This window comes from Melospiza georgiana, chromosome 13 (assembly GCF_028018845.1).
Source record: "Melospiza georgiana isolate bMelGeo1 chromosome 13, bMelGeo1.pri, whole genome shotgun sequence".
NCBI lineage: Eukaryota > Metazoa > Chordata > Aves > Passeriformes > Passerellidae > Melospiza > Melospiza georgiana.
This window is the reverse complement of record NC_080442.1, coordinates 4484499-4508525: the sequence shown is the minus strand read 5'-3', so window position 1 is coordinate 4508525 and position 24027 is coordinate 4484499. Positions and strand designations below refer to the sequence as shown.

The window sequence follows — 24027 nt, the reverse complement described above, 5'->3', positions numbered from 1 at the left end:
CTATCCACATTTTGCACTATCAGGCAATCTCAAATCAACCCACTCCACTTAAAGAGATATAGGAAAAGAAATTGCTTGAGTCACTCAGCTACTTATCTATCTCAGGCAAAAGGAAAACTGGAAATTTCTTACACAGTTGATAATTTCTGCTTTTGATTTGGAAAACACAGAGCCCACAGCGCTAAACCACAATTTATGGAAACTGCAGCTCAAATATTGGACAACTAGTTAGAATTATTACCAAGTAAAAACAAGCCATTTATCCTTGTCACTGATGTTGTAGAGATTCTAAAGCTGTCACATTCTCCTCAGTGTTGACTTGCTCCACTTCACCCTGTTTTAAAACAGTGAAAGTCAACTAGCAACTCTTCTTCCAGTTTTCAGCCTGTATTTTTCCACTCTTGATTTAAAACTGTATGGTAATGGAAATTCTGCATTATTGTGCTGATCCATATGAAACAAAGGAATTATTTCAGCCTTAGGCCAATGTAAATCCTAGTGCAACTCCTGGTCCTCACACAGGAGCTGTGTGGGAGCACAGGAAGGTGGGAAGACTGGTAATGCCAAGCAAGGCTCTGCAGACAAGGTCCCTGCAGCAGCCTGTCCCAAGTAATGCACTCACAGAACGTGCTCCATCCACCCCTGCAGGGACCTGCATGGAGAACCCAAAGCCTTTTCCCATGGGTCTGGGGCTCCACAGCTCCTCCTCCAAAATCCAGGGGACTTTACATACATGGAGAGTGGAATTTCCCTCACTGGTGATTTTTGGCTGCCTCTAACAGCCAGTAAATTCTATATATGGCTGCAAATAACTTGACATTCTCTCTTTCAACTTTGCTTCAATTATTAAACAAAAACATGTTCTACAAGTTATTATTTTTGTACTCAAAGTAGGTTAAAAACATCTGGAGCTGTTAACAGCAGAAAGACAAGAAAGTCACATTTTTAGTTCCCCTGTCAGTTGTTTCCTTTCACACCACAGGTACTCCCGAACCTTCCCGGCGCTTTCCACCAGCTCAGCACCATCTCCCCGTCAGAGCCGAGGCATTTGCATTTCAATGCGCTGCCCGTACCCGAATGTCAGCTCTGACACACCGACTGCACGGGAGGAGCAGCCCGGCAGGATTCCCGGCAGGATTCCCCGGCAGCGATGGGGACGGCGCGGGGCTGCGGGGGACAGTGCGCCTCACCTCGGAGCCCACCTGGCAGTCCCTGGGGGCTCTGCTCCAGCAGCCTCACAATCCAAAAATAAAAGAGAAAGGACTATTAGCACTGCCTGAAACACAACCTCATCAGAGAGCCATCAGAACAAGGAGGAAAGCTGCAGATCCCTTCAGAGAGAAGGGCAGATAAAACACGGGCCACTAGCGGGGATGGGATAGTGCGATCCTAAACCGGGCTGAGAGGCAGCTGCAGGGAAAAGGGAGCCTAAGAGCAAAGACTAAACAGGAAAAGGAAAGGAGACACACAGGAGTGTAAATTCAGAACAAGGTAGAGAAAACATCTCACAAGTTAACTTAGAGTAAGTTTTTCACATATGTATTTTTCCTAGCATGATACAGAACAGTGTCACGAATGGTTATCACTAGCATGATACAGTAACTGTCAATATTATGACCCTTATCAATAGATTACAATACTTATCATAATATTTTACTAAATTAGTCAACATTTAGAAGTCATTTAGGCAAACAGCATCCTCCCCTTTATTTTTCTTTAAATGACTGATTCCAAGCAATTCCTTTACTTGGAAAGTAAACAGGAAATAATACATATGTTAGTAAGCATGCCTGGAAATGGATTTTCTGAAAAGCTGAAAAGTCAGAAACACAAATTACCCAAGAATTGGGAATGGTATTTTGTCTCTTTGCTCTCTTTCACTGAAAGAGCCATAAGACCTGCAGATACATAGGAAATGCTGTTCCTTCAAACAAACTGTATGCTCTAAAGCAGAAGGAAATGCAAAAATTGCATCCATTATGAACTGCAGCTGAGTGAGAGTGCCTGCCTGCAGCCAGGCCAGGCAGCAAAGGCTGCTGGCTCCTTGTTCTGCAGCTGGACCTCCTGCCCAGGCTCGGGAATCACCTGAGCCCCACCTGCCCCTGCTCAGGTGAGGGAAGTGCAGTTGAGCCAAAGAGATCTGTCCAAAAAGGTAATTTAGGAAATCTGTGACTGAATCATCTACATGGGATATCCTAGCAGCACGGTAAAGCCATCAGGAAATGAATACAGAAGATTAATCATGGAAAGTTACTCACGGAAAAACTGGTAATTCCTTCTTGCATAGGTCTGTGTTTTAGAGAATAAAACAAAGTTTTCCTGAAAACACACGAAGCAGTAACTCTGCCAGGAAGATGCTTCATCTGGATAAAACAACTTAGCTACTTTACAGACACAACCTGTATGAAGCTTTAAGCCTGTATGAAGCTAGAGTAAGAGCTCTAACAAGTCCAAACAACCAAATAAAATTTTCACAACTATCTGCTATACCCCTTGATTCAGACTGTCTAGAGGAGGTTGTAAGTCAAGCAAAAGTCACACAGAGGGAAGTAGATCCAGTCTGTCACAAAGGCAGTTGTTCAGCTGGCAATTTTAAGCAAGTTAAAGTAAACTTTCTAACTATAGAACCTAATTATTGGAATTCCATAAAGTCTTGGTTCCTAAAACAACTGTGTGTTCTTTCCTTCATGCCCATATATCTCCATATGTTATTTTTTCTGTAAATACCTGAGAATAAAATGTTTTAGCAGACATTAGACAGCCTTTAGGCCAGAGCAAGTAAGGGGAAAAACTTTGGAGGCACTTACAAAGCGGTTAAAGAAGAACGAGCTCTACAAAAGTAGATGGCAAAGACCTAAAGTAAACAGAAATTAGGCTATCTGAGGAGGAGCCCCTATTAAATCCGAGGTCAGAGATCCACCAGACGACATTCCCCCTTGCCCCTGTGCTCACCTCGGAGCAGCCTGGCCATTCTGCATGAGGTACCAGCTGCTCCACAAGTAGCAGACAACTGCAAAGTATTCACATCGTTTCACTCGCTGTCCCACGCGAATCCCAGCCTTCCCAGCCCAGCCCCAACTTCACCCTCAACAAAAACTGCCAAACAGACCGACCCACCTACAAATCCAAAACTACCTTCGAGAGAAAGGACCGAGAGCATGGAATGCAGCTACACACGTACGCGCTAACACGTAAAGCCTTTCGAGTCAGTAATTCGTAATAATAATAGAGCAGGGTCAGAGCCGCGGCAGGAGCAGCACGCACCCGGCACCCACAGCAGCTCCGTCCCGGGCAATTCCTCGAAGGTGTCAGCGCGGCGGAGGCGCTCCCCAGCGGGGCGCGGGATGGCGCCGCACGCTCCCGGCCGCGCCGCGGGCTCGGCCAGCGCCCGGGGCTGCCGCCGAGCACCCGGGGGCCCCGCGCCGCGCCCGGGGGCGAGGGCGCCGCTCGGCCCCGTGGGGGCCCCGGCGCGGCTGCCGGCGCCAGACGGGCTCTGCGGGCGCCGCTGCGACCGGGACCGCGGCGGGGCGAGGGGAGCCGGGGGAGCCGAGGGGAGGGAGTGACGGGCAGGCGGCGGCCGCGCCCCGCCGGAGCCCTGCTCGCTGCCCCCGCCGCGGCCCCGCTGAGGAAAGCTGACCGCCGCCGCCGCCCCCCGGCCTCCCCTCACGGCATGAGGGGCCGTCACCCCCCTCCCGTCCCTCACCCCCCTCCCGTCCCTCACCTGGCAGGGGCTCCCCGGCCCCGTGGCGCCTCCCGCGGGGAGGCGGCGGCTGCGCCCCGGAGGCTCTGTGCGGGCTCAGGTTCGGGCTGGGGCTCCGTTCCCGCCGGGCCCCGGCGAGGACGCGGCTCCCGGGACGGGGCTGCGACCGCCGCGCCCGCGCGCAACAACCAACTCCGGGCGCCGCCCCCCGCGCGCGCACCGCGGCGGGAAGCCCCGCCCCTCGCTAGCTCATTGGCTGTCGGCGGCGAGCGGGCGTGGCGCCACCGCGGGGCGGTGCGTGGCCTTGGGGCGGCCAGGAGAGCCGCCGCGAGAAGACTACAACTCCCGGCGTGCACCGCGCGCGGGCCTTTAAATGCGTTCCGTCAGTTCGCGCGCGTGCGTGTGTAGAGAGCATGTGCTTCCGCCTGCGGTGGTGAAGTAGTCCCGCTGCGTGGTTTGAGTACCAGCCCCGCGCTGGGCCGCTGAGGGGAGCGGGACGGCGAACGCCGAGTCGGGAGCGCTCCTGACTTAGCTGGGCCTTTTTCCGAGGGGCTCCTGTGGGGGAGGCGAGAGGGCCGCGCTGAGGCGGGAGCGGAGAGATCCCGGCAGGCGGGGCTGTAAGGTGGCCGTGCGCGTGCGGGAGGCGCGGCGGCTGCGCGGGCTGAGGGGACCCGGCTGAGGGGACGCGGCCACCCCCGGCGACCCCGGCCCTGGCCGAGAGCCGCCGGCAGGTCAGTAGGGACGGGCCCGCCGCCCCTCCTCGGCCGCGGCGGGCACGGAGCCGGCGGGCGGCTGCGGGTGCCGTGGCCCGCCGTGAGGGGGGCTGGGGGATCCGCCGGAGGGTGAGGGGGAATAACCGGATGAGGGTCTAAGTGCTTGGCTTTTGGTGTTCTCCATTATTTATCTTTCCACGGTGCCGCCAAAGCGATATTTCATGGCTCCCTTAGTTCTATTTATTAGTCCTTTCTGTAGGTCCCACTTAACGTTGCCTTGTCAAGCAGGTGATTTATTATGGCGGGGGTTTCCCATACTTCTGTCCAGGTTTCCACATTCAGTTTCCCGTTCCTGGGGAACCAAGTCTCTTATTTTGAGGGGGTAGAAAGAAGCCCCGACCCTGGGGTTGGGGACACCGAGGCCTCGTGCCTTGCGAGGCGCCATTCATTCCAATCCTCTGGAAAACCAGCGCTAGGGCAAGGAGCAAGGGCAGGGGAAATAGAAATAAAAGAGCTCCTGCTCTCTAGAGTAGTGGCCTCCAGCTATTCTGGCTGTCAATAAAGAACACTTGGTATCATGCGTCTCTCATGTATGTAAATTTATTGGTTTATCAGTTATCTACACGTAGTACTGTGCGGATAGATACGTTATGAAACATACTCAGACATAGAAATTGAAAGGATAAAGACAAAAGTGAAATAGACAGTATTTTACGACATTAATTCATAAAGCTGCAGGTGATGTAGCTTTATTTGCCTTGTATGTGACCCCCTTGACCACTTTTAGAGCACATGTATGTTGTTCTGAAGTGACCATTCTTAACTTCTGAGGAGTGTAAACATAAACTGCTGATGAAAACAAAGAATTTATTTTTCATAAATTTTTTAATCCTGGCCACATATGTAGGGACACAACCTATTTGAAGATAGTGAAATGACAGTGAAATGCTGTTTTACCTTCTCTTGGCTTTTCACACCTGTATCATATGCTTGTTAGAAGGGATGAGATATTCAGTATTTCTAGAACTATATCTCTTGGTGGCAGATACTGTAACTTCAGAGTTCAGGAAATTGAGGGAAACTGGTAATTTTTTTCCCCTGTCCTTAGAAATCTGGCATGTCTTGACATAGAAGTTGAGAAGTTTGGGACAGGTCTGGTGATAAGTTTGGCTTAGAAATGGTGCCTGCAGTATTTGAGTTAGTCTTTGAAATCCTAAGTTAACTCTTATATAGGATCCCAGAAATGTTAGAAAAATGAGAGATTGTGTGATCTGACCACGCTGTCCTGGTTATAAGTGGATTTTTGTTCCTTTGGTTGCCCCTGGTGGGGCACACAGAGGGTGAGTATTACTGTGCCTGAGTGGGTCGCAGCTGGTGAGAGAGAGACGGTGAATCTTGTATCTTGATCAGAAGGCTTGATTTATTAAGATATTATATATAATGCATTATTACTATACTAAATAGATTATAGAGAGAGGTTTGCAGAGCAGCTAGGCTAGGCTAAGAATAGATAGAAAAGAATCTAAAACAAAGTTGTGTCCAGGGACTCAGTCCCCTAGCTTGCACTGGTGATTGGCCCTTAATTATAAACATAGAAAATGAGCCAATCAAGGTGAATCCTATTGCATTCCACAGCAGCTGATAACAATTGTTTACCTTCCCTTCTGAGGCCTCTGCCTTCCAGAAGACACAGAAATCTGAAAGAAAGGATTTCTGTGGAAAAATGTCTGCGACAGGTGTGTGGTGATGACCTTTCATGGCTCAGAAAAGGGAGGAGAGAATCGTGTTCCTCTAGTCCTGAGGCTTGGCTCCAGCTGCTGTACCTGGCTGTTAGAAGGTGACTGTAAGGATTTCTGGTGCTGTGCTGTAAAGCAACCACAAGGAGAGAGAATCTCAGTGTTTACACCATGTCAGGGGATTTCCCTGGCCCAGCTCCGGCTTGCAGGGTATGGCAGCCCTGCCCCAGAGCTGAGCTCACTGTGCTGCTGCTGCCAGCCCTGACTGTGAGCTGTGCTTTTGCTTGTGTGGCCTCGGTGTTACCGTCAGGGCACAGGAATGGGGAAAATTGTGCTCGGATGTGTCGGGGCTGGCTTTGTAACCTTTGGTGGTGTCTGTTTCCAGTGAAGTTCAGTGAAGGGTCACTCAGTATCCCGGTGTGTCTCCTCACCTGCCACAGTGGCTCAGCCTTCCATGCTAAGTGCTGCTCCTTGACTAAATAGGAAATGTTTTAGGACCAGTTATTCAGTGGAATTTCTCTCAAGCTTACTGGCTCATCCAAGTTTCTGAATTCTTGCTGTAATTCTTGCCCTCTCCAGGCTGTGGGTGAAAAATTTAAGTATTCCTGCTCACCATGGCTGCAGTGCACACAGAGCTGTGCTTGGATTTTTTGAGTGTTGTGGCATGTGCTGTGAGGAATTGTTAGAGAATAAAATAACGGAGACACTCTTGATAATGATCTATGGGAGAGAGGGATGACTCAAGGGAATATGCCTTTACAATTTTGAGGGCAGTAGGTGAATACAGCAAAGTTGTCTTTTTTTTTTCCCAGTTGTTCATGTACCTTTTAATAAAATTCTGTTTCAATCTATAATGTGAGTGGCTTGGGAGTCCCAAAATGAAGTTGCTTTCTGCATTCCTTCTAGCTTTTTTTGTTTTTTACTTCAATGATTTCCCTTAGAAAGAGAGGGAAAATGTTTTTTGTGTTCATGGAAGCTGTTAAGCTTCTGCTATTTTTAAGACAAGAGGAGCGATCAATAAACGCACATTAGGTGTTCACAAGGTATGAATTACTGATGTAGTTTGTTTTCAGAAGCCACTGGTTTTTCCAGAGGATTGGTTTATGGAGGCAGGTAAGGCTGGTTGATGGTTATTTGCAATACATGGTCAAGTTAAAAATCAGCTTTATTGCTGTAGGTCAGGCAGGGTGGGCAGTGTTGGCCAAATTGTGGGGACGTGGCTCCCTCCTGTCAGTGCCACCAGCAGCACTGCTGGCTCTGATGGCAGCTGCTGGTTTCTGCTGGAGTTGGACCTGTGGTCCTTGTGGGTCCCTTCCAAATCAGATGTTCTGTGTTCTGTGGTGCAGACCTGTGGTCTGGTGCTGGACCTGGAATTGTGAGGGCAGAGCAGCCAGATGTGGGTTTGTGCATGCACTGCCAGTGGGCCAGGTCTGGTGATCAGCATTTCATTAGCAGACTAGTCTGTTTTAATCTCTTGCATAATGGGATTGTTGGGATGTATATGGTAAAGCTATTTGTATGCACATTAATCCCACAGATGACTACTTCTTGTTAAAGGAATAACTTGCATTGTTCATAGCTGCTGGGGCAAAGCTGAGACTGACATTTGATTTCTGAAGGTCTGCTTGGTACCACTTTGACAAGGACAGCTTTTGATCTTTTGAGTGTGTTTATTTGTGAGAAATCTTCATTCTGTGTTACTGGGAAACAAAACCATTTAACTGTGGAATACCTTCCAGGTTTCTTCCAAGTTCTAAATGTTTTAGGAAATCTTTTTTGTTCCTAGACCTTACTTTTGCAAGTTCTGATGTACTTGGAAAAAAACCCATTGGCTAGAGTGTTTTAACAGCAAATATGCTAAAAAGAGCCTGTGCTGTGTTGCCTTCATTAATGATTTTAATCCTAGAAAGAAACAATCCTGCACTGTTTTGCAGGAGACTGAGGCAAGAGCTGACTTTGGCTGATTGATTTCAGTCTTTTGGACCATGCATCTCTCCTGGCATACAGTGAATTGCAAAACAAACCTCATATTTCACTATTTCTGAAATTCCTGTGACTTGGTTTGTTTATACTGTTTCTTCATGTAAAAGGAATGGAAATCTAAGACATTGGAATGTGCCTTTTGTGCATCATGGCTGGGATAAGTAATGAGGTGAGCAGTGGGCACCCTTACCCTGCAGTTCAGGATGCTGGGGTAGCATGAAAATGGCAAAGGATGGTTTGGTCACAAGATTGAGTGGCAGAAGGTTTTGTTGCTGACAACAAAAATGTGTGAAGTGCATAAGAGAGTGAGGGTAGTCAGTGTTGGTTATTAGTTGACTTCAAGAGGCTTAAGACTGACAGGATTTATTTCTGGATCCTTTTTTCCATTTTTTTTCTTCCCCTAACAAGTGCAAAACACAGAGGATTTCTCAGCAATTTAGTGAATTAACAGGGGAAAAGTCTACTTTTGTTTTATTATTGTGTTCAAGTATGAAAAGATGATAAATTCATAGCTTTAATTATACGGTGGTGTCTGAGGGATTGTTTGCAGCCAAAAGAAATTCAGCAGTTTTCAACTGCCCTTCAGAATGTCATCTGTAGAACTTGCCAAGCTTTGTTTGGAGGGGTTCTCAGTCTTAACCAAATGGTGGTTAAAGCAAGTCTGACTTGGCTGGGTCTGTTCTGTAGTTCCTATTATTTCAGGTAAGTAGTATGGCATGAATTAGTGGTATTTTTTGTGAATTTTTGTGTTTGTTACTTAAGAAAGAAACTATTTGTTCCTCTTGGAATTCCCTTGGCTGCTGTTTTAAAGCCTTGGATATAAGGTGGTTTGTTTCTTCTTAACTTTGGAGTATTGTTTGCTGAAATCCAGTAATTGGCAAAACATTTAGTAATGGAAATGAAAGAGCTTTGGGGAGAATGGATAGGGTCAGTAATCTCAGGCTGGTGTCCATGCCATAATTACATGTTCAGAAAGGCTGAGTTTCTGATGGAACAGAATTAGTGTCCCATAGCAGTATGGAGGATGTGCTGTGCCTAACAATATATGGGAAGTGTCAGTCTCCATAGCTGGGAAAGCAGTGGAGAGAGAGCTGTGGCAAAACAAGTTCTGGGAATATATGAGACTGTACAGGACAGGAGACAGATCGACACAGAGCAAAGTGCTGGAAACAGTAAAGTGTGAATCTTCTGTCACACTTCCAAATGTGGAGTTTGCTAACACTGCATTTCTGCCAGGAAAACTGGGGAGCCAGGAGGGTGTTCCCAGTGCTGGGTAGTGGCACAGGGAGGTAAGAGAAGAAAGCTTGGAGTACAAGTTTGTAGTTTGTCATTTTAGGGGTGTTGTTTCCTTGCTTGTATTCTGGGTATGGTGCTGCTCCTCTGCCCCAGTTTTCCCCGTCTTACTTTAAGAACAGTCTGCCTTGGTTGAATTTTCACTTATCCAGGACATTGACAAAGACACCTTCTGATACCTAAAGGATAAAAAAGTAAGATTTACTGAAGTAGGATATTCAGTTTAATGCTACCATCTCTTCAAATATACAAACATCTGGTTGGAATATCTCCATAATGACAAATTCTGGGGGATTTCTAGAGCAGAGGAGCAAATGTTCAGTCTCCAAAAGTCCTGAAATATTGGCATATTGGAATGCATTTTTTTCCAACCCTGACAACTAGTCAGTAACTATCATAGGTAACCTCCTAAAATCTTTTGGAGCAGAGTGCTGGCTCTGGGTGCATTTACTGCAGTATGCTGTAGCTGCTATTGCATATGACTCATGCTGCTGTTGAAATGAAATTGAGATAACCAATATTTGACTTGATCCTCACTGTATCAATATGTGGGAAACATGACAGAATAGACTCCAACTACTCTTTGCTGAGCTTAAGATAAGAAATTGCTGAAATTCATGTAAGATATGACAAGCCAGTATAATAAATAATAAGAAGAAATTAATCACAATTGTAGAATTGAAGTTCTTTTTCCAGACTTATGGGGAAGAATCTCATCTTTCATCTGGAGAATAAATGTTTGCTTTAGATTGGAAAGGGGGAAAAAAGACATGTGAGTTTATGATATAGCCCTAATTTTTTTTTTGGTAATCATATTTTGTCCCACTTAAGACTATTTTGGGGCCCTCTGTTACTGGAATAGTTTCAAATGTTCTTTGTTTCTGGCAGCAGTGGAATTTTAGGGAGAGCTGAATCGCAGCCTGTGGAGTTAGAGCAATGTACATCCCTAACTCCTGGCTGTGTTACTCACATCCCTTTTTCTCCTGCCAGCTGCTTGTTGGATCCTTTGCGAGCCATTTCACCCTTTCATTTGGCATCAACTAATTTGGTAAATGAACTAAATGCTCCTCTGTTTCTTCAGCAGGCTGAACCACCATGTGATTTGTCCAGGGAACAGGTGCCAGGCTGAAAGATGATGCTCTAGGAGTAGTTGGTAGCTCAGCAGGCTTAGGCTGCAGTGAAACCATAGCCTTAGGCAGTGGACAGCTGGTGTCTGCACCTTCCAGCCCCTGGCTTGTCTTCATGGAGCCAGAGGATCTTTCTGGATGCTTCTCTTGATGTCTTGTGAGAACTGCAGCCCACTGCTGGCAGAAAAATCCAAAAAGTTATCTTGGGTGATTGGAGGTGGCTCTTCAAGCTTGATATGACTTCACCACGCATGGCAGTGGGAGTTCCCATGCACATTCTTTTTCAATTAGCTCTGGTATTTCTTTGAGCCCTTCCTTTCCACTGTGCCTAGCTGGAGATGCTGAGCCTCCTCACTTCCCTGGGATTCTCCCAAAGGGAAGGGTTAGGGAGTTCAGTAGCTCTGTGAAATGTCCAATAAGCTGTAACCAGCTGAGAAAGGGGGGAGAGGGCAAGACCTTCCTCTTTGCAGCAGCAAGTTACTGCTTTGTAAGCTATCAAAATCTAGGTTGTATCAAAAAATGCAAAGCTTGAGCCTTAGAGAAATACAATTTTCAGGCCACCAGTATTTTGCTGGTTTCCCATTCTGTGTCAGTTGATAGCTGTGTATAAATTGTGTGACATCACCAGGATTCTGTAAATTGTTCACTAACGCCAAACATGTACTTGTAATGTAGAAGCACAAATATTTTTTCTTCAAGCTCCAAATATAGGAAAAAGGTGAGAGAAAAGCTTCTGAATCATATTAGTTTGATCCCTGCTTTCTAAATGTCAATTTCAAGTAACAGATAGTGCGTGATTCATGCTGCTTGCTGATGGTTTTGAACAAAATGCCATCAATTTAAAACTTGTGGGTTATTTGTGGAGAGGTAATGTGACAAGTGCTTTTTCAGTAGTTGTGGTTGACTAACCTGGTTCAGCTTTCTGTTTTTAAAGAATGTACTCAAGCAAACCAGACTTGATATTTGGTGCCATCAGAACAAGCACAGCTCTGGACAGGTGTGGGCTGGGAAAGTTTCCTTGACAGCATTGACATGAGGAGGTTGTAGGGGGATACAGGATGGGTAAATGAAGGTGGTGTAGAATGTAATCTTATCCCCTAAAGAGCTGCAGCTGGGTTAATTATTAAAGATTAGGAGCAGGCCTGACTTTAACAGGCCACAGCTGTAGCCAATCAGCAGAGTGTTATAAAAGAGTGGATTGGGTGGTTGAGGGGAGCTGGAGTCAGCTGGCTGCTGTGAGGACAGGGAAGAGTCAGTGCCTGGAGGAGCTGCCTACAAGAAACATCAAGGAGGTGCAAAACTCCAGCAATATGGAACCCTTGCAATGGAATGACAATAGAACTTTTGCAATATAACTACAACTGGAGGTGACAGGATAATCCAGCTTGGGAACATTAGCATTTAGTGAAGCTTGAGCAGCTAAGCCTTGGGTATAAATAAGAGAACAGAAGAATCTGAGCAGGCAAGGTGGAACATGTGTCTGCTGCAGCTGGCACTGCTACAGCTGCTTTGGAATTCAGGAAGGGTTGCTAGCACACTGGAGAAAGATCAGTTTGAATGTGAGTTTAAGGCATATTTTAACTCCTAAAAATACAGGCAGGTGCAGCTTTAACTTCTTGAAATGATACATTTATCAAATAACTTAATCAGAGTTTATTGATACAGGCTCTTAGCTTATAGGGCCTAACCTGTGAAATGATAACAAAATCTCCATGACAGCTGCAGTGAGAAGTTGTACAAATTTACTGTGTGCATAAGTGCCACGTGGGGCAGCTGCTGTAGTGATGCTTCTTTTAAAACCACGATGAAGGTTGGAACTCCTCTGTGTTGCTGTTTTTTAGCAGAGGGTAGTGCCTGGTGTTAAATGGGTCACAGTGATCACACTCATCCCCTCTGGCCTGTTCCTGTGGCTCTACTGCAGCTTTTCTATAAGGAAATAAGCTTTTCTAATTCCAGCCCAGGAAATTTTTGGAAGTACAAAAACTCTGCAGGTATTTGTATTAAACTTACCCAAGTGGTCTTTGTCTTGACATAAGATTGTTCTTCTGTTTATATTTGGATATAAAAGCCTGTAACATTATTAATTGCATATTAAACTTAGACTGTGAGACTTTATGTGAATTGTTTTGAATGTGTAGTGATGTGAAAATTTTCCAAATATCAAAGATACTTTTCTTACTTGAGAAATCTTTTCTGTTAATATTATTTTAACCTTGAAAAACTTAAAGTTCATTGCAAGTATGAAAAGCTGTGAACTCTGTTACAGATGGCTTACTTCAGTTTTCTCTATTAGAAATACACTTTACATGTTTGGATTTTTTTAGGCAAGTTATTTATATCATTTTATTGCCACTTGTAAAAACATGCATTCTGTCCCAAAGTCATTTCAACAAAGTATTTCTCAAGGGAATTACAGAGCAGACATTTATCAGGAAGGATTTGCAAGGCATGCAGAAAATAACTGATCACAAGGAACTTTTCAGCACGTTCTTCAAGTTTTTGTTCTCACATTGCTGTTACATGGAAAAGTACTATATTCAAATAACCACATACAAAGGGTTTGCATTTTTATACTGAGGAAGAGTGGGAAGACAGATTTCAAATGCATGCTAAAGGCTGGATATGTTTTAAAAAAAGATAGCCTTCAGCTTTTATCTTAGCGTCTTTATACCATAGACTTCTGGGAATTACATTAGAAAAGTGTGTTTTCTCTATTAATACAATTTCTTTATTGAGATAATTTCTTATTCACAAGTCTGAGATCATTAATGTTTGTCAGCTCAGTGTCTGTATTTTCCTGGAGACATTTGAGTGATGCTCTATAAATGCTGCTCTCTAGCTCTGGTGCCTGGTTGGGTGTTTTCAGTGACTGATCAGTAGAGGACTCTGGGCAAGTGATGAGTCAGGATTGTGGTAGGGCAGCAATACATTCTAACCTAGAAAAGGTCTGTCTTGTGGATAAATTTTACTCAAATCAGTTTTCAGTCTGTAATAGGAATTGTGTCTGTCATATTTGTAGTTTTGAGACTTGAGTGTCTCTGCTTCTGAACTGCTTTGTAGCATCTCAGGTCTGTGGATGTGTTTGTATACCATTGTAACTAAAAATACAGAAATTTGAGCGATTGGAGGTTTTGCAGATCAAATAAAGGTATCCTGGTATTTGCTGTGACTTGAGACTGCTAAATAATTTAGCATTTGAAAGGTGAATGAAGTGCAAAGAAGCTCAACAGCATCAACAAAACCAGACAAGACTTAGGGTGGCAATTTATTGAAAGAATAGAGAAGTGTCAAATCAGTGAAACAGTTGACAAATCAATTGCTTTTTGGGTGTTGAATGTAGAGGGGGTTACAATGTGTTAATTACTGCAGCAGTTATTCAGGTAGGGCTTGAGTATCACTGCAGAGATGGGTTCATGCTGCTGGTGGCAGGAGTGTTAGTTGGTGATTCATAATCCAGCTTTGGCACAGAATGTCTCTTCAATTTTTCATATAGTGCTGACTGTTTCTTTTAAGATTTAAAGCCCTTTTGTCATGCAGATAACAATATATCCTCTGTCAGGCTAGAAATGAGAACTTCCTTTGCTCATAGGCGATGAAGGGCTTGATGTTACAGTATCCTCTTGGTGCCTCAGTCATCTGTCCCTTCATCTTGTGAAAGTGTGTGCAGCTCATTTTGCTGTGCCTTCCACTTGAAGGACAGATTGAACAAGTGGAGTAGCAAACACAGCAGCCCTGAGCTAAGCTCTCCATTTGAAGAAAAGAAAAAGAACCTGTTTAAAGCTGCTACTGAGTTAAACCTACTTGAAATCACTGGAAGTTGGGTTCTGTGAGGTGAGCCTAATGTGGGACTTTCTTGGAAATGGCAGCTCCTCATTGTTTTTTACAGTTTGTTGAAATGGTTTGAGTAAATTGGGATAAATACTGCTTATTGTACTCAGAATTGAGAGTAAACCTGAGCTTGACTCAGAGGCTGAGGGAGTCTTGAGTTAGGGTCAGTGTTGGAAGTCCAGCTCTAGCTTCCTAGAGGGAAGATCCTGGATTCCTTGCTAAGGTTGTTCTTGATGGATTTTCTGGTTAACAGATGAACACAGTGAAAACCTTCTCTCTGTTCCTGTGCTGTTTTATTCTCTTGTCCCTCCAGCTTTGTCAGGACTGGGGGAGGTGTTGTGTGATACACCTGTGTTCCTATGGCCACTCTAAGGGCTTTTCCAACTGCTTTTGTCCTGTCTTCCATCCATCACTGTCTGTGTCCTGAAAATAAGCAGTGCTTATTTCTTCAGCTCTTGGTAACCTTCATAGCAAAAAAGCCAAAGCAGTTGAGGGCATTTGATGATTTAAATCAGTGTTGATCAGGATTTGAGTCAGACAGTGTAGCGTGGTGTCTGCCATGAAGATGACTTCACCTTGGTTTTGTGTGGGTGTTAGGATCAAAGGACCTCTAGAAGCCACTTTAGACTAAAACTTGGAATCACTAAATTTGAATCAGTCAGGAGATGTATTCCTTGATTTCTGGAAGTAGGTTTAATTCAGTATAGCAGAAAATGTGGACCTTTCTCACATTGTTTCCATTTTTTCCCCTTCAGCTGACAAAGAAGCTGTGGTGGCTAGGCATGTGCTTGGCTGGGTGGATCTTAACCAGCAAAGCTAGTTGGAATCTTCAGGGTTTTTTTGTATGCTTAGGGGATACTTGTGTATAAAATGTGTAGCTATTGGGTGATGTCAGCAAGTGTTATTGAGAAAGGCATTTTAAACAGGAACACAAATGAGTTCATGCTGATTAAGACATGGATACTTGAGTAGAAGAAAATTTAATCGTGAAGTGAGTGAATGTTTTTCCTTCTTGCTAATTGAACTGTTAGCTGTAAATGAAATACACTTCAATTGTCAAAAGCCTCAATTTTTACAAACTGAAATTTCAGACAGGATTTCCTATTCAGCTTGTTTTTTTGGCACAGTTTCAAATAATAAACTGCTTGTTTCCTACCTGCTAAACTCCAAGACCTGGGCTTGCTGTGCTGTGGATGGGAGGTGTTAAGGAGAGATTGGTGCAGTGTCCTTGCCAGGATTCTTTATTTACACAGTGCACCCTGCTCTGAGGTTTCCTCATTGCTGCTCCTGATCAGGCAGCAGTGGGACTGGGGATGTACCTTACAGCAGCCAGGCAGGGCTTCACTCAAACCCAACCCTTCCTTCTGACTGTTCTGTCATGGAAAACAAAGCTCAGTTCAGATGTGAACTGAACCTGCTGAGTTCTTTTTAGTGCTCTTACCACGGAGCTTTGGAATGCTGTGGCCATATTTTGTCTGTGTTATACATAGATGACCCTTTCTGTAGGTCAGGAAACAGTTCCAGGGTGGGAATATGCTGGTTTGGGAGACTGCTAAAGACCAGGAAAAACAAGCTTCCATTACTGTAATAAATGTTTTATCTTGGGACATCTATAAGCTCAAATATTATTCAAGTTTTCATAAAATCTGAAGACCTCATACTTTTAAAAAATAAAATGTTTAAAAAGCAATATCGTGCTTTTTGCCTTTGTTTAGGGAGATGTAGGGAGGAGCAAAATATAAATGAGTGTTTTTTCAGAGGAGTCTTTTTAAATGAAAAGGGAGTGCTGGTGACTGAGAAGGCACTTGTCTAACTCAGAAGGCTCTTGAGCTAACTTTGGGGATTAAATGTGGTATTTGATCCTCAGGTAATCTGTGTGCTTACTTCTAACAGTGCAAAAGGTAATCAAAGAATGCAACTTTTCTGTGCTTGCACTTCTGTTGTAAAATGTTTAGGCTCCCACAAATCAAAAAAGACAGTAGTGCCTGAACTCTTGTTTTCCACCAGTTGCCTTTGTTTCTGCTGAAGGCAATGAACTTCAGGTTATGATATTATACCGAGGTGAAATCCGTGTTGTAGCACTTTTGAAAATAGAAATGTTTTTCCACTTCCCCACTGTTTAATGCTGTGTAAAGCAGAGTGTTGCTGACCTTTTGCAAGGATCACAAGGACTTTAGTTCTTATTTCTCTTTGCAGTAAGAATTGCATGATGTGTATTCAGGTTGGAGTCTCAGCACAACTTGAGATCTCAGAATCCAAGCAAAGACTAACAATTAGTTGAGCTGTCCAAAATAAAGGTTAAGATTGGTAGTGCTTCAGAGTTTGTTTCTGAAGTTTGGTTGTATTCTTAGCTTTGGGAGATTTCCTTTATGACCTTTTAACCATCTGTACATCTCTACCCATATATAGGGGTATTGGGATAATATTTCTGCTTTAGCTCAGAGGAACCATTTTTACTTAACAAATATATATAGAAATGAAATCATGCAAAGGAAATGTAAAAGCAGTATAAATCTGCTGTTTGCTAAATATGGTAAATACTCAAACCTGAATGCCAGATTTCTTTCAGAACACTTGTAACTAAACATAAATTAGGAATCTTTCCAAGTGCAAGTGCTTGAAGACACAGTGTTGTGTGAGACCTCCATCCTCATGCCTGTTCAGTCATCAACCTGTTGGAAAAGATTTACATTCTCTTCTAGGGCTAAATTTATTGAGTGCTTTGATCAGCTCCAGTTTTCAAAGCTGGAGCATGTTTCCCACCTGCAGTTTCTTGTTTCCAGCATATGAGGAGCAGCTGTGGAAGAGGGGAGTTGGAAGAGCAGATTAAGTCTTGGTCTTGCTTTTGCCAGGTTCTTTTTGCTCTTTGGCTCCAAGCCCTGGGCAGTGGTACTCTGCTCTTTTGGGTTTTCCCTCACCTTGTTTGCCTTCTTGCCTGTTTTGTGGCAGGAGATGCACAGAGAAGAGGCTGCAGGAGAAGTTCACCACTGCCCAGAGCAGTTTGTTTGGGCTGCTGGAGACAGTCTGAGGATCAGGTGCAGTATTACAAATGTGCTGCTGTTGTTCCAAGCACTCAGCCTGGGATATTTAGGCACACTGCTGGCATGGATGCTTTTTTTCTCAATGCTACTTCAGCTCCAAAATGAGCTGTTTTCATTACCTGTGCTACAGGTGTTAACATGTGCCCTCTGCCTGAATATTCCCATCCCTCATGTGCATCTCTGGGTCTCATGGATTGCTTAGCACTGGAGAACAGTCAGACCACTCCAGTGCCTTTATGATTTTGTTGTTTTTTTCCTTTGTTTTTCATTAATGATGCTAACTATTGTCTTGTCTTCTTGCTTTTGGATGAAGATGAGTATAAGGAAAGCTTTATTCTAACTTGTCTGAATTCTGTGGTTGATTTAAGTTGATTCTTTTATGGAGCCATGGAAGTACTGGGGTTTTTCATTATTTTAAAATTTCTGTGATCTCTCCCTTTGGTGCTGAGAGCGGTGTGCTGGCATGTGCCTAGTTTAGAGCACAAAGTTTGCTTTTTTATATTTTCCTGAATTTTTGTTATTGGTGTAGTCTTTTCCTGTAGTATCCATTTTAACACGTTTTGTCTGTGAACTCAGCTTTCAGATCTTGTTAACAGTGGTGAAAGAATCTGACTGCTGTTCCTGGAGAGGGTGCTTTGGCAGGACTGGGCTGTCTTTTCTGTTTCTTTTCTGTTCAGGAATCCAGACAAGGTTTTGTAAGCAGTGTCCACGGATGTATTGATGCTTACATGAACCACTTGTCTGTTCCTTTGTGCTCACTTTCCTTATTAGCTTTTCCATCAGAGTGTTTCCAAGGCCTTTACAAATCTCACCCTGTGATATCAATGGTACCCTGTGGGACTGCAAGAAGAGCCTTGGCTGAAAAGGGATTTTGGTTCACTTTGTGTGATGTACCTCCAAACTTTAATTTCTGATAGATATTAAACTGTTACCATAGAGTTTTAGGGTCAGATTAGAAACAAACAGCCCAACTCAGTTCTTCACTATTCTTGCTATTAGAAAGTATTTGCTAATAGCAGTTCTGTTGTTCAGATTTGTATGCCTGTTCTTTTGCCCAACTAAGGCTATCTAAAAATTGTGATTTCTTCTACAATGATGGGTTTGAGGGTTCAAACTCGTTTTATGTTGGAATAAAATGTCATACTTGTTTTATGTTGTATGGCAACATACGAAAATAAGAACAAAAATGTATGGAAGCTGACATGTCATATTTTTTTCTGAAGATGGATCTTCTCTGAAAACAGACAGAATGAGTTGCTTGTTTTGTGTGAGAATCACTGACTCTTCCCACACTTCATTTCCTCTAACCTTTGTCCCTGTCCCCATATCAGTGCATTTAAAATATCCAGTTCCATGCTGTCTTTGTGGCTTTTGAGGTCAGAGTAGATGCTTTTGTGTTGGGTCATGATGCCTGTGGTGAGTCACTCTTGTAAGTAGATACTCAGTCTCTTTCTCAGTGCATTCTCACATCCAAAGTATTCGACCCCATATGCTGTAAATGGCCATAGGGACTTGTTTTGGTGGGGATGTGCATGAAAAATTCCAATCTGTATTCCTCTGTGGCAGCAGCCATAGCTTCCTCTTGCAGAATATAAGTGAGCTTGGAGGATGTGCTCTACTCCTGTACAACTTCTGTGATGAATAAAGCTTTGAGGAAGAGCAGAAGCGCTAAAATAGCTTTAAAATGACTTTCCAATCTCATCAGGTATATGCAGTCTTCAATTATTTTATTTTCAAGTATGTGACTTTGCATTTCTCTGGCCAATCCCAATCAGAATTCCTTGACATTCAGTTATCTCTAGTTCAGAATACTTGTTTGGCATTTTAAATCAAAGTATTCCTCAAGCATTAATTAATACTGTTTCTTATTTCACTGGTGTGATGCTGGTAAATGTTTGAACTGAGTAAACACCATGAAAAACTTCAGTCTGTTCATTTACATTTTTTAATAACTGCTTTGCTTATGGCACTTTTATGTTTGCATTGCACAAACAGTGAGTGATTGAGTCTTGCAGACATAAATGATCAGAGGAATGGAGCTCCAGTTTGGAAGGAAGTGACCTCTGCTCACTGCTGGGGAGGGCTGGCTGCTTTCTGGCTGCTGGGCTGTGGGAAGTGTCTGTTCCAGGCACTGTTTGTGACACTCTGGGGTTTGTGGGGTGCCCCTTGTACCTCCTTAACGGGAAAGGAGCTGTTGGACAACTTTGTCCTGTGGAATACAAGGTCCTCAGCTGCCAGAGGAGTTCTCAAGTGGCAGAGCAGGTGAAGAAGACTGAATTGCCTATAATAACTGGAAATTCAGAAGGTATTTTTATGTGCAGATTACAAAACCTGCTCCCATCCTTGGTAATCATCTATTGAACTTGCTTTAGGTAGAGTGATTAATGAAAAATAAAGAATTCTCAAGATTTCTTTTGAGACTTATTTTTTGTGATCTGAATGGTTTCTGTTTTCTCATATGAGATCTGTAACATGAGAATTAAATGAATTTTGCAGAATTGTATTTGTTAATGGTATTAGTTTAAATGGCAATTGATGCTATCATGAACAATGTTAATTCAGAATAAAATGAACTATCCTAATCTATAGGTAGTAATACCTGCACTGAAGGGCTAGATAGCAAAGCATTCCCTCTGGATACCAGAGGTAACCACAGTTACTGGTTTTAGCTATCCAGGGGTCTATAGCACAATTAGTTTTCATCTCTTTGTGGGCTTTTGTTTTCCCTGAAGTGATCTAAAAGCTGTTTTATTAGTAGTGCAAAATTTCACTCATGTATTTGAAGGGAGAGAATCAATGTGGGACTGTTCTTGCCTTTGTCTGGAGAGGTGAGCATATTCCTTTCATTCCAGAGAACACCAAGGTTTTACACACATATATATATATATGTAATATGTGTATATATATATATTTACTTGTATGTGCCTCATCCTAAAACTTTATATAAATTAGAGTAGACTGCAGAATTGAACACTTGTGTTTTTAAAATACATGTTTGCAGATGTTTGACAGCTGTTTCTAAGGTCAGGGTATGAGTAGCTTTGTTAGTGTTTGCTGCAAAGACCCAATTAAACTAAACATAAACCTCAGCTTTACATCTTTCCCTTCTTTCCTTAAGCTGCTTGGAAATGCAGTGGAACTCTGGAATTTTTTCCTACAAGTCTCTATTTTGGTCTGTGGTGTTTCTTTGTTTTTACTGGCAAGAAGTAAAAATAAAAGCAGTTGGCTATTCTCTGGTATGTATTTTTTGACAAAAACTTTTTTTGACAGAAAAACCTTCGTCCCATTAGGTTGAGCTTGCAATTTTCCTAGTCACAAAAACCTTTGTCTCATGAGTTGCCTGTAGAGGAGAAGTAAAATCTGATCTTTTGCAGTGAAGTATTTTAGATATTGAGCTTGTGCTACAGCTTGATGGAAGAAAAGGCTCTGTCAGAGGGATCTGAACTTCCTCTGGCAGCTCCAAAAGTGTTGTGGTTTTAATAGGAGATGGACTTAGTTCAGTTTTCTTTCTAATGTTCTGGTTACTTGTGGAAAGGTAGAGGAAGTGATAGTCCTCAGTAGTTTTGGTTTTTCTCTTAGTGAATCTGAATTTTTTTCTCAGTCATCTGAATTTAGATTGTTTGCATTCTGAAGTGCTTGGGTTCTGATGCTGAGATAAGGAATACTGTGACTCCTCTGTGATGTAGCAGATTGATTGTTTTTTTGTAATCTGTTAGCCTCTGAATGGTAAAATTTGGACGTATTTACTCTGGCAAAGGGAGATGAGAGACTTGAGGAGAAAAATTCTCCACTCAGCAGTAACGTTTCTAAAACTAGAGCTGGTGATGAGGTAATTGGAACTCCTGCAGTGTTTTATAATCAGCCTGTAAGTTGGATTTCTGATGCTGACTTCATATTCAAATATGCTTAACCATAATAAATAATCTCACCATGTAATTGGATGGCTAAAGAGTTTAGCAATTTATTTTTTTATTATTCATAAGATTATCTGTTGTAATGTAGCCATTGAAAAGGCAACATTGTTAAGGCTGTTCTCCCTTTTCCCAGTGTTCAGGGGCATCTTAGGCTCGGTCTGGCCTTGGGATGAGAAGGAAATCAGTGTGCATGTGCCAGTGAGTTATTGACCAGGGCTGTGCACAGCCTGCAGTGCCAGTGCCTCACTGGTGACCAGGCTTTGTAATTAAAAGAAAAGGGGGGAATTGTGCAGGGATAGAATGTAAGAAAATAAAGATAGTGCAGAAGGCAGTCTCAGCCCTGAGGAGTTGCAGCTGTACTAATCACCAAAGATTAGGAACAAGCCTGCCCTTAATGGTCCACAGCTGTGTCCAGTAAGAAGAGTGCTACAAAAGAGTGGGGTAGCTGGGTGAGGAGGGAGTTGGAGTTTGTTGGCTGTGCTGTGAAGAAGGAGGAGTCAGTGCTATGAGGAGCTGACCATGAGAAATCACTGAGAAGGCCCGAGAGCATTGCAATAAAATGACAACAGCCATGGCTGTGCAGAGACCCTGCAGTGCCAGTGACTCCCTGGTGACCAGGGCTGTGCTCACCCTGCAGTGCCAGTGAATTGTTGGTGACCAGGGCTGTGCAGAGACCCTGCAGTGCCAGTGACTCATTGGTGACCAGGGCTGTCCTCACCCTGCAGTGCCAGTGACTCATTGGTGACCAGGGCTGTGCTCACCCTGCAGTGCCAGTGAATTGTTGGTGACCCAAGCTGGGCACACCCTGCAGCGCCAGTGACTCACTGGTGACCAGGGCTGTGCTCACCCTGCAGCGCCAGTGACTCACTGGTGACCCGAGCTGTGCTCACCCTGCAGTGCCAGTGACTCATTGGTGACCAGGGCTGTGCTCACCCTGCAGTGCCAGTGACTCCCTGGTGACCAGGAGTGCCCAGGGGCAGGAAAGGGCTGCCTGTGGCCCTGCAGCTGCCTCCTGACACCCAGCAATGCAGCCAGACTCTGCTGGATAAAATTCTTGGCACGTTTTAAATGGCATTTTTACTGTTCCTGATGCTTTGGCTGTGGGTAAATTTTACCCTTTGTTTGTAGCGTGTATTAAGGACCCTTGAACTTTCTCATGTCCTTACATGTGCTGCCCTATAGGAGTGCTGTGAACAGTGCAGCCACAGTAATGTTGTGGCAAAGTGAGTCATTCTGTCTAGCTCCAGCCATGGATTTGTTCTCACCCTGATTTTAAAACTGCCTGCTTCTGAGTTTTCCTCTCTGTTGTACCAGTGTGATTAGAAATTTGATCACATGGTAGCTTTCAGTCTATGCAAAATGTAACTCGACTACTTTACTACTAGAATAATAATTACACATCGTGGCCTACAAAAGGTAATGTCAGAAGAAATTAAGAAAGGTTATTTAAACCATATTCTGGTTTTGAATGGTGTTTAATTACCCACTGTTTGATCCTTGGTGTGTGTAGTAGCACTTAGATCTTTATGCTGTAGAAGTTTTGCTGTCATTTCCTGAGTAACTCTGTCAGACCATGTTGGTACACTCTGTACCATTTTGTGTAAGTATGATCTCTGTGACATGCAACCAAAGTGTCCAGCTGAAAAATTTAAACTGAAAGTTATAAAATACTGTTGTCCACTTTCTGTGTCAGGAAGTCATGATTGCTCAGGGAAGAGAGGGAAAGGAAAAGCTAAGTTAAGCCACTTTCTTGATAATGTAGGATTTTTTCTAGCCTCATGTAGAGGTTAACTCATATAACTAATGCTAACCTTTGAAATCCTGTCAAATACTGCTGTAAATGAATAAATCAGTCTCTTTATTCATGTGTAGCTGGTTGCTTTGTTTGAGCCAACACAGCCAGTAGTGTAGCAGTAGTGAACCCAGAGCTGCTCCAGTTTGAATTAGTTTTATTTGGAGGAGAGGCTTCCCTGCATTGAACTGTAGGGCTGGTAGGGTTTAGGGTTCAACTGCAGTTTCAGTTTTGGTTTTGCATTTGAGTAGATGTAGTTAAAAAATGAAAATAGGGTGTATGTGTGAGCCACTAGAAAACTAAATGTACATTGTTTCTGTTGCCTTGAATTCAGTTAAATGTGTTTCAATAAACTTGGAGCTCTGCAGTGGGGCTCAAACTAAGTGGGTAATGATTTTGGAGCAGGGGTATGGGAGGTTATCCCTGAGAAATGGGACTGAAAGCCTTCTGTAGGTTCCCATCTGCTCTCAGGGAGTTTTAGGGGAGCTGTTTTGTTTTCTTGCTCTCTGGAACTGATTAGGAGCCATTGTAAATTCACTGATGTTACTTTTTCTTTAGGATGTGGGTCAGCATCCTCTGAAAGAGCTACACTTTTTTTATTTAACCCATATGCTTTAGACAGTATCTTCTCCTGGCTTCCTGTGTTTGTGTGTTGTTAAGGTTGGTGTCAGGCTGCCTCCCTGCAGTTTGAAAGTGAGCTTGGGCCAGATGTGAGCAGACAGACCAGGACCTGGTGAGAAGGTCACAGTGGGCATAATTGCTTTGGCTTCCTTTTTTGAAAATCATAATTTAGATTTTTTGACTGATGAATATAGTGCACCATGAAGCAGAACTTAATTTCCCTCTTAGATGATAACTGCATGAAGCAATTTATGGTGTATGTTTAGAAGCTGTGCTTAA

At 43.5% G+C, this 24027-nt stretch overlaps 2 protein-coding genes across 6 annotated transcripts in view; one reads left to right on the top strand and one right to left on the bottom strand.

The window, feature by feature from the left end:
• PEAK1 (pseudopodium enriched atypical kinase 1) overlaps window positions 1-3817 on the bottom strand; it is a 112036-nt gene extending 108219 nt beyond the window's left edge. For all 4 annotated transcript variants that reach the window (XM_058033100.1, XM_058033094.1, XM_058033098.1 and 1 more), the window contains exon 1: window positions 3722-3817. The gene's annotated coding sequence lies outside the window, so the exon portion shown is untranslated. The remainder of the gene's footprint in view (window positions 1-3721) is intronic.
• Window positions 3818-4132: 315 nt separating this feature from the next.
• The window catches only part of HMG20A (high mobility group 20A), a 40112-nt gene continuing 20217 nt past the window's right edge, over window positions 4133-24027 (top strand). The window contains exon 1 of one of the 2 annotated variants that reach the window (XM_058033563.1): window positions 4133-4322. The gene's annotated coding sequence lies outside the window, so the exon portion shown is untranslated. The other variant, XM_058033562.1, reaches the window with a different exon arrangement.